General features: G+C 35.5%; 1 long non-coding RNA gene across 2 annotated transcripts; it reads left to right on the forward strand.

Moving 5' to 3' along the window:
* The first annotated feature begins 287 nt into the window (after positions 1 to 287).
* On the forward strand, positions 288 to 14376 carry LOC131546163 (uncharacterized). Of its 2 annotated transcripts, none has more exons than XR_009272615.1 (4): positions 288 to 1348; positions 7161 to 7309; positions 8886 to 8999; positions 14113 to 14376. It is a non-coding gene; the product is annotated as an uncharacterized LOC131546163 (long non-coding RNA). The 2 variants fall into 2 exon arrangements; XR_009272614.1 differs by lacking the exon at positions 288 to 1348 and adding an exon at positions 5001 to 5335.
* The last annotated feature ends 516 nt before the right edge of the window (positions 14377 to 14892 follow it).

The following is a 14892-nucleotide window of genomic DNA, read 5'->3' on the forward strand; positions in this document are numbered from 1 at the left end:
ATATTGACTATGATCAGTGGCACACTGACATACTAGTATTATTTATACAGGATGAAACTGTGCAGAATTCAATACAAAACAATGCAATCTTTCATTTCCAGTGTGTCGAATGAACCAGAAGTGATATTAGACAGATTTGAGCATATTTATTATTCTAATGACCATCAAAAATCAATTTACATAAATTAAATATGCAACATAACTATATTTATTTCCAAGATGATAACTTGACATCACTCATGCAAAGTGATATGGTCATGTGACAACAGTCTTAAAAATAGTGGTCTTTACTGCATCTATAAGGTTCCCCAAATGGTTCTTCTATAAAATCACTGCAAAAGTCCCTTTTGGAACCTTTATTTATTTTGCGTGCTATTTATACGCAGAAACTGACTTTAACGTGCATACCATACGCACGTGTTTGACGTGCATATAATAGCAGTCCTGTGTGCAAATGATAGATAGGCCTATGCACTTTGTTGGTGTGCTTATGATACGCATTTTGGCGTACATATAACACGCACCAGCCCCACACTCCTAAACCTAACCAATGCGTATCTTATGCACGCCAAAGTCTATTTCTGCGTCTAAATAGTACGCCAAATAGAAACATAGAATAGAGAAGATCGGGTCAAGTATTCCATTGCGCACATTACCAGTGAGAATGCATTGCCTAATTTACTTAATAACTACAAATACTTCTGAATGTTGTCAAGCCAATTTAGAGGCAAATATCCTGGTGTGTGTGCATGTGTGTTACACAGGGTGCTATTTCCTGGCACTTCTCGGTGGCAGCTGTGCGGGGCTGGTGCTGGATCCTGGGGGCAGAAGCCTGCAGTGATCTCCGCTCTGTTTCTACAGCGGTCTCCGAGCTCTGCAGAGACTCCTGGGAGATCACGAAGCCACACGCGCACAGATCTCGTGATGCACAACCACCCAGATCCAAGTTCGCCGCGCATGTAGGCCCATATTCAGCACACGTTGCTCTGCGACGCGCGCACACGCTGCGCTCGAGTATTTTAATTAGGCAGCCTGGAAACACACAGCGCTCCCCTCGCGCTCAGATTTACTCGTCTCGCAAACAGCCACACTCGGTCGCTCTCCGAGGGAAATGGCACGTGCGCCACCTCGGAAATTTGAGGGAGCACCGGTGCGGCTGTCCTGTGCTGGAGAAACGGACGGGACAGAAGCCGTGCAGCTCGCGGAAGAAGCGAGATGCGCTTTTATCTACTGCCGTGTTTTTAACATTTCAAACTTCACACGCATTCAGACCGAAGATAGTGACACCACACTGCCATCCAGCGGCCACAAGCGGTAGCACAGGCTAACAAGTATTATGTGTGATTCGGTGAGTAAAATTAGCATATGCTTTGCATAAAATAATATGAGGCCCAGTGAAAGGATATTTGCCACCTTATTCATTCTATAGTCTATGGACCATTTGCACAGACTGTGATGACGCATTTCCACAGTAACATTGTAAATCTAGCAAAGTTTTATATACATCTTGTTTTTTTAACTTATACTTTGTGTTATTACATTGACATTAAATTAGGCCTACAGAACAATGTGGTGAGTGTTTCAAGTACAACGGCTGAGTGCCGTACAGCAAATTTAATATCTTTCTCTCTTTTAAGGCAATAAACATTGTTTTCCTCCTTTGAAAAGTCATAGAAACGTCATATATTTTTGTAGATTCCATTCAAAGCGTTATTCCATTCAAGAGTTATTTTCTTTAAATGTGCGAGACTTCCGCTTCATTTGCCGCTATCAGTAAATAGCTAAGGATAACAATGTGCATTAAAAGTATGAGCCCGATTTTATTTTATTTTTTTGTATTTTGCATGCTATTTATACACAGAAACTGACTTTGACGTGCATATAATACGCAATTTTTGCATGCATATAAAATGCACTTTGTTGGCGTGCATATAATACGCATTTTGGCGAACATATAATTTGGCGCACCTACCCCACACCCTTAAACCTTAACCTACCAGTTGCATATGCACACCAAAGTCCATTTTTGCAAATAAATAGTACGCAAAATAGAAAGGAGATCGTGCCATTTTTATTTGTAGTAAAACCATGGTTCATTTTCATAGGGGTATGGTGTTCAGGGCGGCTGCAGTGTTTTGCTATGCGGTTTCTAGGGTGTTTTGAGTGGTTGCTAGGTGGTTACTTATTGACACATCAACTGAAAATAACTATAATGATAACTATATTAGTCAAGTCAAGTCGAGTCGCCTTTATTTATATAGTGCTTTTAACAATACAGATTGTGTCAAAGCATTTAACAGTATCAAATTGGAGGACAGAGTGTCAGTAATGTATAATGATAAGATTAAACACTCAATTTTCAGTTAAAGGCATTTCATTATTGAAGTGTCCACAACAACACAAGATAACATTCTGCTCTGTAACATGTACTGAAATTTTGTACAGCTTAAATGTCTTTAAAATGAGGTGGATTCTGATTGTCTGTCAGTGCTTTTATAGTTCATTAGCTGGAAAAACTTCTGAATGTGATTTCAACAATATCGTTCTTCTATGTCGTTATCATTATCACAGAATTAGAATGATAATTAAACCTTTATATTTATCGTCCTTGGTGTGAACGGGCCTCAAGTCTGTGACATTCTTGAGTCCCTCCTTCAGTGTATATCTGTAGGATTTTTTCATCCACTTATTGCTTAGAAGAGTAATAGCACAACTTTTCTCAACAATTTGACGTATAATATCTGAGCACAATTTGTACTGTATCTTATGCACTGCAGTTAGTGATGCTTCCCTTGCAAGCAGCACTAATTAAAATTAAAACAATGTAAAAATGGACATAATTGACCTCAAGTCAGAGTAAATGAACTGTTTTGCTTTAAACACCATCTGCGAAGTGTCTAAACAGTGTCGTAACCGCTGGTCCTCTCCAAGTGTGGGAGTTTGTTACCGTCAGAGTAATGGAGGATCGCAAGATTGACAGATTGCTCCCGTGGTGGGCGTTTACGGCTGTGTGTATGATGCACAGATGAGAGAGGAAGAGAAGAGCAGGAGGCAGGGAAGAAGCCATAGTGATTTTCGATAGGTCTCTCGTCCTGATCTTCGCATGGCCTGTGGCCTCTCTGGCCCCAAAACTAATCAATCAGCCCAACCTACCGCCTGCGGTACACTAATATCGAATAGTGTGTGTTTGTTTATGTGTGTTGAGTAGTTAATGAAACCCATTGATACGTTTCTGTGCATGTTCCAGTGTGTGTGTGTGTGTGTGTGTTCAAGCACTTGTGCTCATGAATCTTTGCAACAACTGCCAAAAGTATGTCTTAGTTTTGAAGGAATTCGTTGTAAATGTCAGTTAGGTCTCAGATTTCTTTTGCGCTCATTTACATATTCCAATATGCAATAGTGTTAGTATCGTTAACTAAAACTAATAAAAAAATATGTAAGTCTATAATTAAAATATTTAGAAAATGCAGTTGTACTTTCAGTATAAATATCTCAGTTACATTTCTAATTGTTGTTTAGTTTAAAGGGATAGTTCACCCAAAAATGAAAATTGTCATTAATTACTCACCCTCACGTCGTTCCAAACCCGTAAGACCTTCGTTCATCTTCAGAACACAAATTAAGATATTTTTGATACATTCCGAGAGCTCTCTGACCCTCCCATAGACAGTCAGTGCTGCTGACAGAGAACAGCATACGTTGTTTACGTATGTGATACTCTCCAAAATGGCAACTGCATTGATGCTAAATTTGTTGAAATATTGAAAAATTACACTATAAAAAAGTTCAGTTGCATGGTATAATCAAATCAAGTATAATCAAACTGGCTGTACAAGTCATTTCAACTTAAATTATATAAAACTGACTAACTGAAATCGAGACAAATCTTGTATAACTTAAAAAATAAGGTTAAAGTTGGTTAAATTAATTTGATGAGTTAAAGTGATTGAAAAACGCATGTTGATGATGTAATTTTTTACATTGTAGCAAAGTTGCATGTACAAAATATGATAGTACTGTGCAGTTATGCCAGAAAATAAAACGATTCAATTTGCAGCACCTTTATAAATTGAATAAAAACATTAAAAAAAGCAAAAACATGTGATGCACTTTTGTTGATCATTAAGTAGACTTTGAAAAGGTACATCGCCATCTTGCTCTGTCCAAAGTGACTTGAATGTAGGCTTTCAGATGTTGTAAACTCGTACATACAAACATCCCAGGAGAACTGGAAAAAAATTAAAATAATAATTAAAGTAGACATATTTAATAAATAAATAACAGTCGACATATGTTTAAAAAAAAAAAAAAACACACAAAAAAATTACTAAAACTTAAATTAAAATTTAAATGAAAAGGGAAAATATAAAAATAAAGACCAACTCAATATATTAATAAATTCTACACCAAAAAGAAAGGTGGAGAAAAAGGTTTACCCGGAAATTTCTTGTGAATTTTACAAATAATTGCAAAGAAACAGCAAGTATCACACTGAATCAAAATGTTGTTTGATTAAAATACATGAGATTAGTCAAATAAGTGGGTCATTCTCTGCTTACAGCAGAAAAATATTTTTTTACAGTGTATAGTAAATTATACTAAAATAACACTGCCGTCTATTTATTGGTTGCGTAACACATGAAAATCAATGGTGTTTCTTGATGTGCCACATTATGCAGAAATGAATGTTGAGAGCTGCAGAAGAGGGAAGAACTGAAGTCTTAAATCGGAGTCTGTTCATCTCAGATCTGTCATATGACTTCATAAGATCTGAAATGCAATGCACAAGAGATATGGACTAATGTTATGATGATTTTATGCTCTCTCTAGGAGCTTAACAGCATCTGTCCCCGTTGACTTTCACTGCATGAAAAAGAGCAACGTGAACGTTCTGCTAAACTTCTGCTTTGAGAAATGAAATGTCGTGAAGTTAAGTAAATCAAACAAATTCAATTTTTGGGTGGACAATATCTTTAACTAAAGATCCGTCAGTAGCCTCAGTGTGAAGTGCACTAGATTATACGGAGGTTGTCGGCCGTTCTCAGCACTGTCTGGTCTCATGATGTGTTCTCCTGCACAGCATATGTTTGCAGGCTCGTGAGGAGCTCATGGGAGCGGCGCTGGTGCTGCTAGCTCAGATGTATTGTGTTGGGCTGTTGGGGGTCTGAGCGGGCCGGTCATCTGTTGTGTGGCAGTGGAGATTATGCAGCTTTATCATTAGAACAGATCCAGGAACAGCTGATCCTTGTACCAACCTCCTTTACACCTAATTAGCCTCATTAACAGCCTCACCTGAACTCAGCGTGCAGCGCGGCCACCTGGGAGCCACCGGCAGGTAAAAATACCTCACACAGGCACCGCCCTCCTCTATTATTACACCAGCTGCACTGTCAGACACACCGCCTCACCTTTCACTCTGCACACACACACACACACACACACATGCGCGGGTGGCACAGTCTGCACAAACACCCAAAACACAGAGACGCATGAGTGCACATTTAACACAAACTGTGTTTTACAGCAAAAAAAAGAAAGACAGAAGGGCACAAACAGCTCTTACAAAATATAACTTGATATTACCACCATGTTGTTGTTTTTTTGGACTAGTACTATGGTTAGACTATACCATGCATACCACCGTGTTGTTATTGTTTAACTAAAAATATTAAAATGGTTTTTGGTAAAGATGAACTAAAATATAAATATTAAACAAAAAAAAATGTATAAAAAAAAAAAGAAATGTTGCCTAAAATTCTAGAAGTACTAAAATTACTGAAACACTTTTGTTTTTTTTTTATTTTAAAAAAACTTTAATCTAAATAAAATGTTTTTTAAAAAATGATGACAAAAATCCACGAAACAAAATTACTAAACCTTAAACTACAATTAAATGAAAACTTAAAATATAAGAATAAAAGCTAATTCTAAATATTAATAAATACTATAATAGTATATAAATAATAATTCCAGGCAGTGTTGTTATTGTTAACTAAAACTGAAACTATTAAAATTAAAATTATTATTCAGTAATTGACGGCTTAAATGAAATAAAATATAAATGTTGTATGAAAAACTTAACTTTGACACTTAACTTTAACAAAAATTTGAATTGTTGCCTTGGCAACCAACTGAAATAAGTTTAAGTTCTAGAAGTACTAACATTACTAAAACTAAAACTGAAATAAATAAACTAAAGCTGAATTAAATAAAAAAATACATTTTTTAACCATTAAAGCTAAATAAAAATATAAAAACATCAATAAATAAATAAAAGCACTACATATTACTCACATTTTGAGAAAAAAATGTATAAACATTGTTTTAAAATATAAACTATTAAAAATTATTTTTCAGTAATTGAAATACATCAAATAAATATTACATTAAAAACTTGAAAATGTTTTTAACAAACATTACAATTGTTGCTTTGACAACCAACAAAATATAAAAAAGACAAAAGCACATTACAAATTACTAAAAGGAAAAAATATTAAAATAAAAGCTAATTAAAAATATTAATAAATACTATAATAGTATATAAAAAAGTAATGCTAAACTACACATCCAATGAAATACCGTACCATTTACATACCATGATATATGAACATGTTGATTGAACAGTATCATTGTATTACCATAAAAAGGTTTTTTAATTATCATATATTATTATTATTATTATTGATATTATTATTAAGATATGATATTGATATTGATATTATACTAGTACCATCACAGTACTTTTTTCTATGAGATAAATGCTGTAAACAAACACAGCCATAACTCAGAGATGCATGAAGACATATGAAATATACAAATCACTGAACCATCACATGTAAAGACAAATCCCCTGGCTTTTGTGTGTGTGTGTGTGTGTGTGTGTGTGTGTGTGTGTGTGTGTGTGTGTGTGTGTGTGAGTGTGTGTGTGCTGTTGTCCCCCGTGGGTCTGAACACCAAGCGCTCCACTGTCACCACAACAACCAGCGCCAGATGAACTTGGGTTGTGCAGCGAGTCGCTCGTGTAGCACGTTTGCCAGCTTTATGTTATGGTTAATAGTAACATGTCAAAGCAAACTAAAGCAAGTATTGCCATTTGTGCACTTTATCCTCATACAGCAAGTATTAAGGTTGAGTGTGTAAATGCAGAGTTTGTGTTCCAGATTCCTCAACTCAAGTGTGTGTTGTTGAGCAGAGCGTGCTGCTACTTTACTAAGTGATCAGACACAATATTTTCACCTGCTGGACCAGAAAACAGGAGAAAAAATCCCCGGCCCTGCAGCCATCCAGAACACCTGAGCAGTGTGGACAAGTAAGTTTTGCAAGTTGGTATGAGTCAAAAATATTTAGAAAAATGAATAAATAAATAAAATCAATCAATCAATATATAATACAAAGCATCACTCACAATTTCCGAAAAATGTTTAAAATATATATTTTTTTTTCTTGTAGTTTTTCCTCAAAAAATATATTTACAGTGTACATAATTAACCCATAAACAACCATCCAGAACACCTTATCAAGTTTCAAGTCCATTGAAGATGAAGATAGGCGAAAAAGATCAAACTAGTAGCAAGGTTTATTAAACATATAAAATCAAAATCCATGGCAATTAATGACAAACAGGAACAGAGAACAAAGAAAACAGGAAAAGAAGAGCAAACTAAAAGTCCTTGATAATGAAATAAAATCTACGACTGAATCTACGAATCATCGTGGTAGTAAGAATAAATTAATTCAGCAATTAATTAAAATAAAATTTAAGACAAGGTTTTTTTTTTAAATGATAAATAAAAAAACAATAAATATATAAATAAGAATATATAAGTAGAAATACATGTTTATGGTAATAATATTGTAAATAAATATAAAAATATAATTTAAAAATATAATTTAAATTAAAATGAAAATATAATAATAAATCATATATAATATATATTTATTAATATAAGTTAATCTAAATATTAATAAATTCTATAATAGTATATAAATAAACATTCTACCAGGCAGAGTTGTTATTGTTGACTAAAACTGAAACTATTCAAATGTAAATTATTTTTCAGTAATTGACAGCTTAAATTAAATATAAATATAAATATTATATGAAAAACTTAACTTTGACACTTAACTTCAACAAAAATTTGAATTGTTGCCTTAGCAACTAACTGAAATAAGTTTAAGTTCTAGAAGTACTAGCATTACTAAAACTAAAACTGAAATAAATAAACTAAAGCTGAATTAAATAATATATATATATAATTAAATAATAGAATTAAATAAAATAAATAAAAGCACTACATACTACTCACATTTTGAGAAAAAAATGTATAAACATTGTTTTAAAACATAAACTATTCAAATTATTTTTTCAGTAATTGAAATAAATAAAATAAATATTACATTAAAAACTTGAAACATTTTTTAACAAAAATAGAATTGTTGCCTTGACAACCAACAAAATATAAAAAGACAAAAGCACATAACAAAATTACTAAAAATATTTAAATAAAAGATAATTAAAAATATTAATAAATACTATAATAGTATATTAAAAAGTAATTCTAAACTACACATATATAATTATAATAACATAATTATTATATTATATTATATTATATTATAATTATTTTTCTCAAATTGTGGCATTTCTACAGTTAACATTTTTATGGTAATACCATGACTCTGTCCAATCAACATGTGCATATATCATGCTATGTAAATGGTACAGTATATTGTGGTGGTGCAATCATTCACTGTCACATAAACACGACACAAGAAAGATGTTAAATGTGGCGTTATTCATTTAAAATGACTGCTTGCCATAACTCGATTCCATCCGCTGTGCCGCCCACCCACAATTCATTTCCTCTCTCTTTCTCTGTTGTCAGTTCCATGTCTCAGCTCTCCTCCCTTAATGACGTGTGGAGTTTAATTAAACACAGTCTCAGTCATCTCACCTGTCAGCTCTTCTCTTTCTGCCAGCTCAGTGTCTGGCCCCCTGGGTAAGTGCCACCGTCGCTCTCTCTCTCTCTCTCTCTCTCTCTCGTTCTTTAACTCTTTCTCCGTCTCTTTCCTTTAATCTCACATCCGTACGGCAGAGATCGGTCATCTGTTATACGGTTGTACGGTACCATGGTATTCTCTGAAGTACCTTATAGAAACATTTAAATACTATGGAATATACGATTTTTTTGAAGAAATTAATAGTTTATTCATCAAGGATGCAATAAATTGATTAAAAGTGTCAGTAAAGACATTTATAATATTATAAAAGATTTCCATTTCAAATAAATGCTGCTCTTTTGTACTTTATAATCATCAAAGAATCCTGAAAAATAAAATATATCACAAAAATACTGGGCAGCACAACTGTTTTGAACATTGTTTTCAAACTAGTTTCGTCATAAAAGTGTCGTCATAAAAACAGCACTTGTGCACAAATTCACTACTTTCAACAATAAATTCACAGAAAATTACTTTTCAGATTTCGCTTATTTTATGTCTGCATACACATGCATGTTGTTGCATCAAATCTCCAGTATATTATGTTTAGTACTGTATTTTATAGGATCAGTTATTTGATATATATTCAATCCTGTCATTGGGCTAAGAAAAATATTGTTTATTTTATATATTTATTTTATTTTTCTCACCCCACTAAAAGATATATTTCTTGTTTTAAGCATAAAGTAAATATATCTTGATTTAAGAATGTGTAGATATTTGTACTGGAAAAACAAATATACTTAGTAAAAAAAAAAAACATTTTTTGCAGTGCAGAACCAGAATTGTTTAATACTTTTAATGAGATTAATCCCTAACCAGCATAACTATATTAAGACCCTCCAGTTGCAGTGGTCTGTTCAGTCAGACTTCATTTTTGTCCGTTCTGGTTGATCATGGCTGCTGTGTCGCTGATATAATAATGATGTGTTGTCTTTATTGTAGCAACAGGCTCTTGTCAGCTCGCTCTGCTTCTGTCTCTTTACACGCTCAGGAGTTCCTGTACTTTTGCTTGCTTCCTCCTTTGTCTTTTGCGTTCGTCACAATCTGTCGTGGGACGGTTGACTGTGTTGTATGAGGTAGGGGGTCAGTCAGGCGTGCGGCGGAGTAGACAGGAGTCCCCCGTGCGGAGATTCCTCACTCTCTGCTTTAATTGAGACATACTGTCATAGTGACAAACACATTTGCATGGTGAGTGTGCTGTGGGGGTTTCTGTGGATGGAGGGGGTTAGAGAAGAAGTCTGCTGTTAATCAGCTCTCCATCAACATGAACGACAGAAAAGAGGCTCGTCTCTCGACGGTGACAGCCCAGAGAGGAGGGGAAACCATGCTTTCATTTTCCTCTCACTCTTGTTTGCTCTTCTCATCCACTTATGTTCAGCGCACGCTCGACTGAAGTCTACAACGGTGTGTCGTCAGCTGAGGAAGCATGTTAAGGTCTTCTGATATAGCCTACTTTTCCCTCATCAGTTATAGACACCTGAGCTTGGTCTCCATGTGCGAATTTAGTTCATGGTATAGAAATTAATTTGAAACGTTCTTCACTCAGAAGTTGCTTGTAAATTTTACAAATAATTACCAAGAAGTGGCAGGTAACACTAACTTTTAAAAAAATCAAACGCTGAAAGACTGAAATAGTATATTTTCTTATAAAATGCACTGCAACAACTTAGAACAAAAATGATTACAGTGCAGAGTCTTCTACAGGTGCCATATGAAGGTGAGCTGAAAACATGTTTCCCTTTTGTTACTTAGGCCTACATTAAATATTATTGGGGTATTTCCAGTGTTGTGGAAAGTCACTTTTAAAAGTAATGCATTACAGTGTTAGTCCCTAAAAAAGTAACTAATACGTTACTTAAATACTTTTTATGGAAAGTAATGCATTACGTTACTTCTGCGTTATTTTTCTCATCTGGGCTTGTTTGTTTTTAATATAAAAAAATATTTTTTTTGGCTAATGTAAAAAGCCCTTTCACACCAAAAGTGAAACAAACAAGCCTTAAGGTCTCTGCACACAGAGTCCGAAATTTTTGTCCGAAATTTTCGCTCGTTGAAAAATAAATACGACCTCACGTTGTGTCAATCATGTTTCTGCCTCCGAAACTTTCGTCCGTCATAAAAAAATTCGGATCAGGTTTGATTTTCTGCGTTTTCGCATCTGTAACATGCATTTCAATAGGAAAAGATGATGAATACGAAAAACGGGAAAACGCATGCGAAAATTTCGGACTCAGTGTGCAATGACCTTTAGTCTGAAGGAAATGTAAATTCACATCTTTAGATGGTCAATAAATGGAAAAATTAAGTAACTGGCATACTTATTTGAAAAAGGTAACTGATGATTTCTTGCTATTTAAAAAGTAATGTGTTACTTTACTAGTAACGTGGAGAAAAAAAGTAATCGGATTACCTAACTCACATTACTTGTAATGCGTTACCCCCAACACAGGATATTTAACTCAAAAACCAAATTCTGTAATTCTGTCATTTATTCACTTCCACGTAATTGCAATGCAAGTATCATAAAAGTAGCTTATGACAAATGTATGGGTTGTCTCATGAAGACGTTTTGTGGAACGAACAGACTGAAATGTAGCCTAAGACTTCACAGACCAAATGATAGGCCTACCAATTAGGCCTAATTCACATCTCATGACATGCCAAGGTTGAATACATCCACCTTTTTATAACGCTGTGATTAATTTGCGTGTGATTCATTTGTGCTATAAACCAGTGTTTATAATTAATAAAACAATATAGCCAGGCAGCTTAAGGAGCTGTTTTATTGACATCGAAACCTCGCACATTCAGTAACAAAATTATGTAATAAAATTTGATTACGTCAAAAATGGGGTGATTACTGCATGATTTGTTGGTGATTATATAATGATAAGGTTATCAAAAACTATTATGAAACCAACACAATATCCTGGCAATTGGTATTTTACGTTTTACGCTCCAATAATTACGCTCCGATAACAATTATTTCTAGGGGTGGACTTTCATGCTTACTTTTTTCTACCTACGTTTTCATACGAAATCGGCACCTTAAAAAAGTTACGCTTTCGACTCGCGACACCGCAGACATGAAACAACACTCTTTCTGCGCTATGGCGCGGGTCACGGCACGTTGTTTGATCGCACACTGACAGACATAAAAAATCCTAATTGCACCGATGCAAAGATTCAAAGCAAGCGGGAACCCTGCCGTTCAAATGCATTAGCGTTAGCTCGTATTAAACCAAAATGGAAAAACGATCTAGCCGTTCCCATTGGCGGAGCGCTGAGAGAGAGACGAGTCCCGCCGGGTGCGTTCTGCGCTCTGCCGTAAGCAAACTGAATATGCATTAATGAATTCCATTGAAATGCAAAGTCTAGCAGCAATTTGTTCCATAAAGCTCTTAGGGATATGGATTAGACAGGGGGCGATACATTAGGTGTTTTAAATAGCTTTGAGACGTTGCCTTTTTTCTCCATCTTGCTTGGTCTTGACTGAGAAAACCTGCTGTGGTTTCAATATGCATGAAGCCCTTTTCATGTTGGCCCTTCGCTCTCTTTGTCTGGCCCTGTAGGTGGCAAGAGGTGGTCAGTAGACAGGCTGGTTCGCAGAGCACATAGTGTTCACATGTTTATAGAGTCACAACAAAACTGTTATGTTGCTGCAGGCATTTCGAAGATATTAGAACTGGGCTCAAGTTTGGATGAACTACATAAAGGACTTCTAAACTGACTAAGAAACACTGGTTGAGAGCATGATTTATGCAAATTTATGTTTATGTAAGGAAAAACGTAATTTCAGTCTGAAACTCTGAATCTAGTGCAGTTTTTAGATTATATCCCAAACAGATGGTTTGCAATCCATAATAGTGTCAAGCCATAAATTCGTAAACCCAAACTCGTAATCCAAAAGTTGCGAGTTCGAGTCTCGGGTCCGGCAGGGGTTGTAGGTGGGGGAAGTGAATGTCCAGTGCTCTCTCCACCCTCAATACCACGACTGAGGTGCCCTTGAGCAAGGCACCGAACCCCCAACTGCTCCCCGGGCGCCGCAGCATAAATGGCTGCCCACTGCTCCGGGTGTGTGTTCACGGTGTGTGTGTGTTCACTGCTGTGTGTGTGCACTTTGGACAGGGGTTAAACACAGAGCACAAATTCCGAGTATGGGTCACCATACTTGGCCGTATGTCACGTCAATTTCACTTTCTCTTTCTCTTTCTCTTAAATTTCCATGTTGATCTGAAGCTGTGTTCAATTTACAAGGCCTCAGCAGTGTTCACTGTTCTGTATTCACATTGAGTAGGGGTTGTCTGTAGATAACTTAAAATTAGTTTGCCTTATAAAAAAAAATTATATATTTTTCAGCTCAAAAGTTGGTATGATTTTTTGAAAGAAGTCTCTTATGCTTACTATGGATGCATTTATTCAGTCAAAAACAGTAAAACATTGTAAAATTGTATTGCTATTTAAAATAACTGTTTTCTGTGTGAATTTGTTGTAAAATGTAATTTATTCCTGCAATGCAAAGCTGTATTTTCAGCATCATTACTCCAGTCTTCAGTGTCACATGATCCTTCAGAAATCATTCTAATGCTGATTTGCTGCTCAAGAAGCATTTCTGATTATTTTCAAAACAGCTTCATATTTTTGTGGAAACCATGATACATTATTTTTTCCGGTATTCTTTGATGAAAAGAACAAAAGAACGGCATTTATTTGAAAGATAAATGAACATCCACCTGTTGCTTTGCGCTGGATTAGGACACAAGTTCACAGTGTCTCCATTTACACTTCAGAACATGTTGTCTTCAGTACTTTATAAATAAAAAGTAGCCTACTTAATCTCATTTGATGTAATTATTTTTTTGGAACCTGATGGACACAGGCAAAGGCTGGCACATCTACCACGGTATAACGCTATAGATTGATGTATACAGGTCACCAGGATGAGTGTAATTCCCACAAACGTTTACACATCCAGGAGGCCCCTGGTGTGGAGAAGAGAGCCACGCTAGAGAAGGGCCAAATCAGTGACAGCAGTGGCTGTACGGCTGCTGTTAGACCCTGAAGCGCAGACTTAATTAAACAGACCCTCTCTCTCTCACTCTGTTCCAGGGGGTCTTTAATGAAGTGGTCTCCTCCATCGATCCTGCTGAACATTGGGTCTCCTTCCTCTGCTGGGTTGGCTGGCAGCCATTTGGCTTCGCTCTGTCAGCTCCGCGCGGCTAATTAGCTCTGTTGTTCTTTTGCCTCCCTGAGATTTCCTCCCTGTTTCAAGTTGAGGAGGGAAATGCAAAGAGGGCTGGATCAAGCATAACAATCCAACTGCCACCAGTCCTTACATTAACAACATCATGCTACAGCATTGGAGAGACATAGCTTCATGTAAAAAAAAAAAAAAAGGCCAACATGTCTGTATTACAGTGTGCGGTTCCATGTCAGCAAGTTATATTACACTAATAAACTCTCTGATAGTTTTTGAACTGAGTAAACAGCATATTTAATATGACACATAAGAGTGGAATATTTGGAAAGGAGTGAATTGTCCTTTCTGCTCTGTATTTTTTCTTTAATCAGTGTTGATAACTGAATTGAATCATGTATATATAGCCTATACTAAATATAGTTTTAGTTTTTTTTAAGTAGATGTCAACCAGACATAAAGCAGGAGCTTATTCATTGGGAACCGATAGAATAAAAAGTCTCTATAGAAAGCAACAGTGCCCATTTTGAGCAGCCTTAGTTTTGGAAGTGTTTTCCCCATTCCTTTTTCCCAAAGGGATTTTAAAAACATCTGCATTTAAGAGTTGAATGAAGCCATGAACCAAACCAGCCAGCTACAAGGTGAATTCCAAACTTTCATTTGAAGCAAAAAAAAAAAAAAAAGTATTTAAA

This window comes from Onychostoma macrolepis, chromosome 08 (genome assembly GCF_012432095.1).
Source record: "Onychostoma macrolepis isolate SWU-2019 chromosome 08, ASM1243209v1, whole genome shotgun sequence".
Classification (NCBI taxonomy): domain Eukaryota; kingdom Metazoa; phylum Chordata; class Actinopteri; order Cypriniformes; family Cyprinidae; genus Onychostoma; species Onychostoma macrolepis.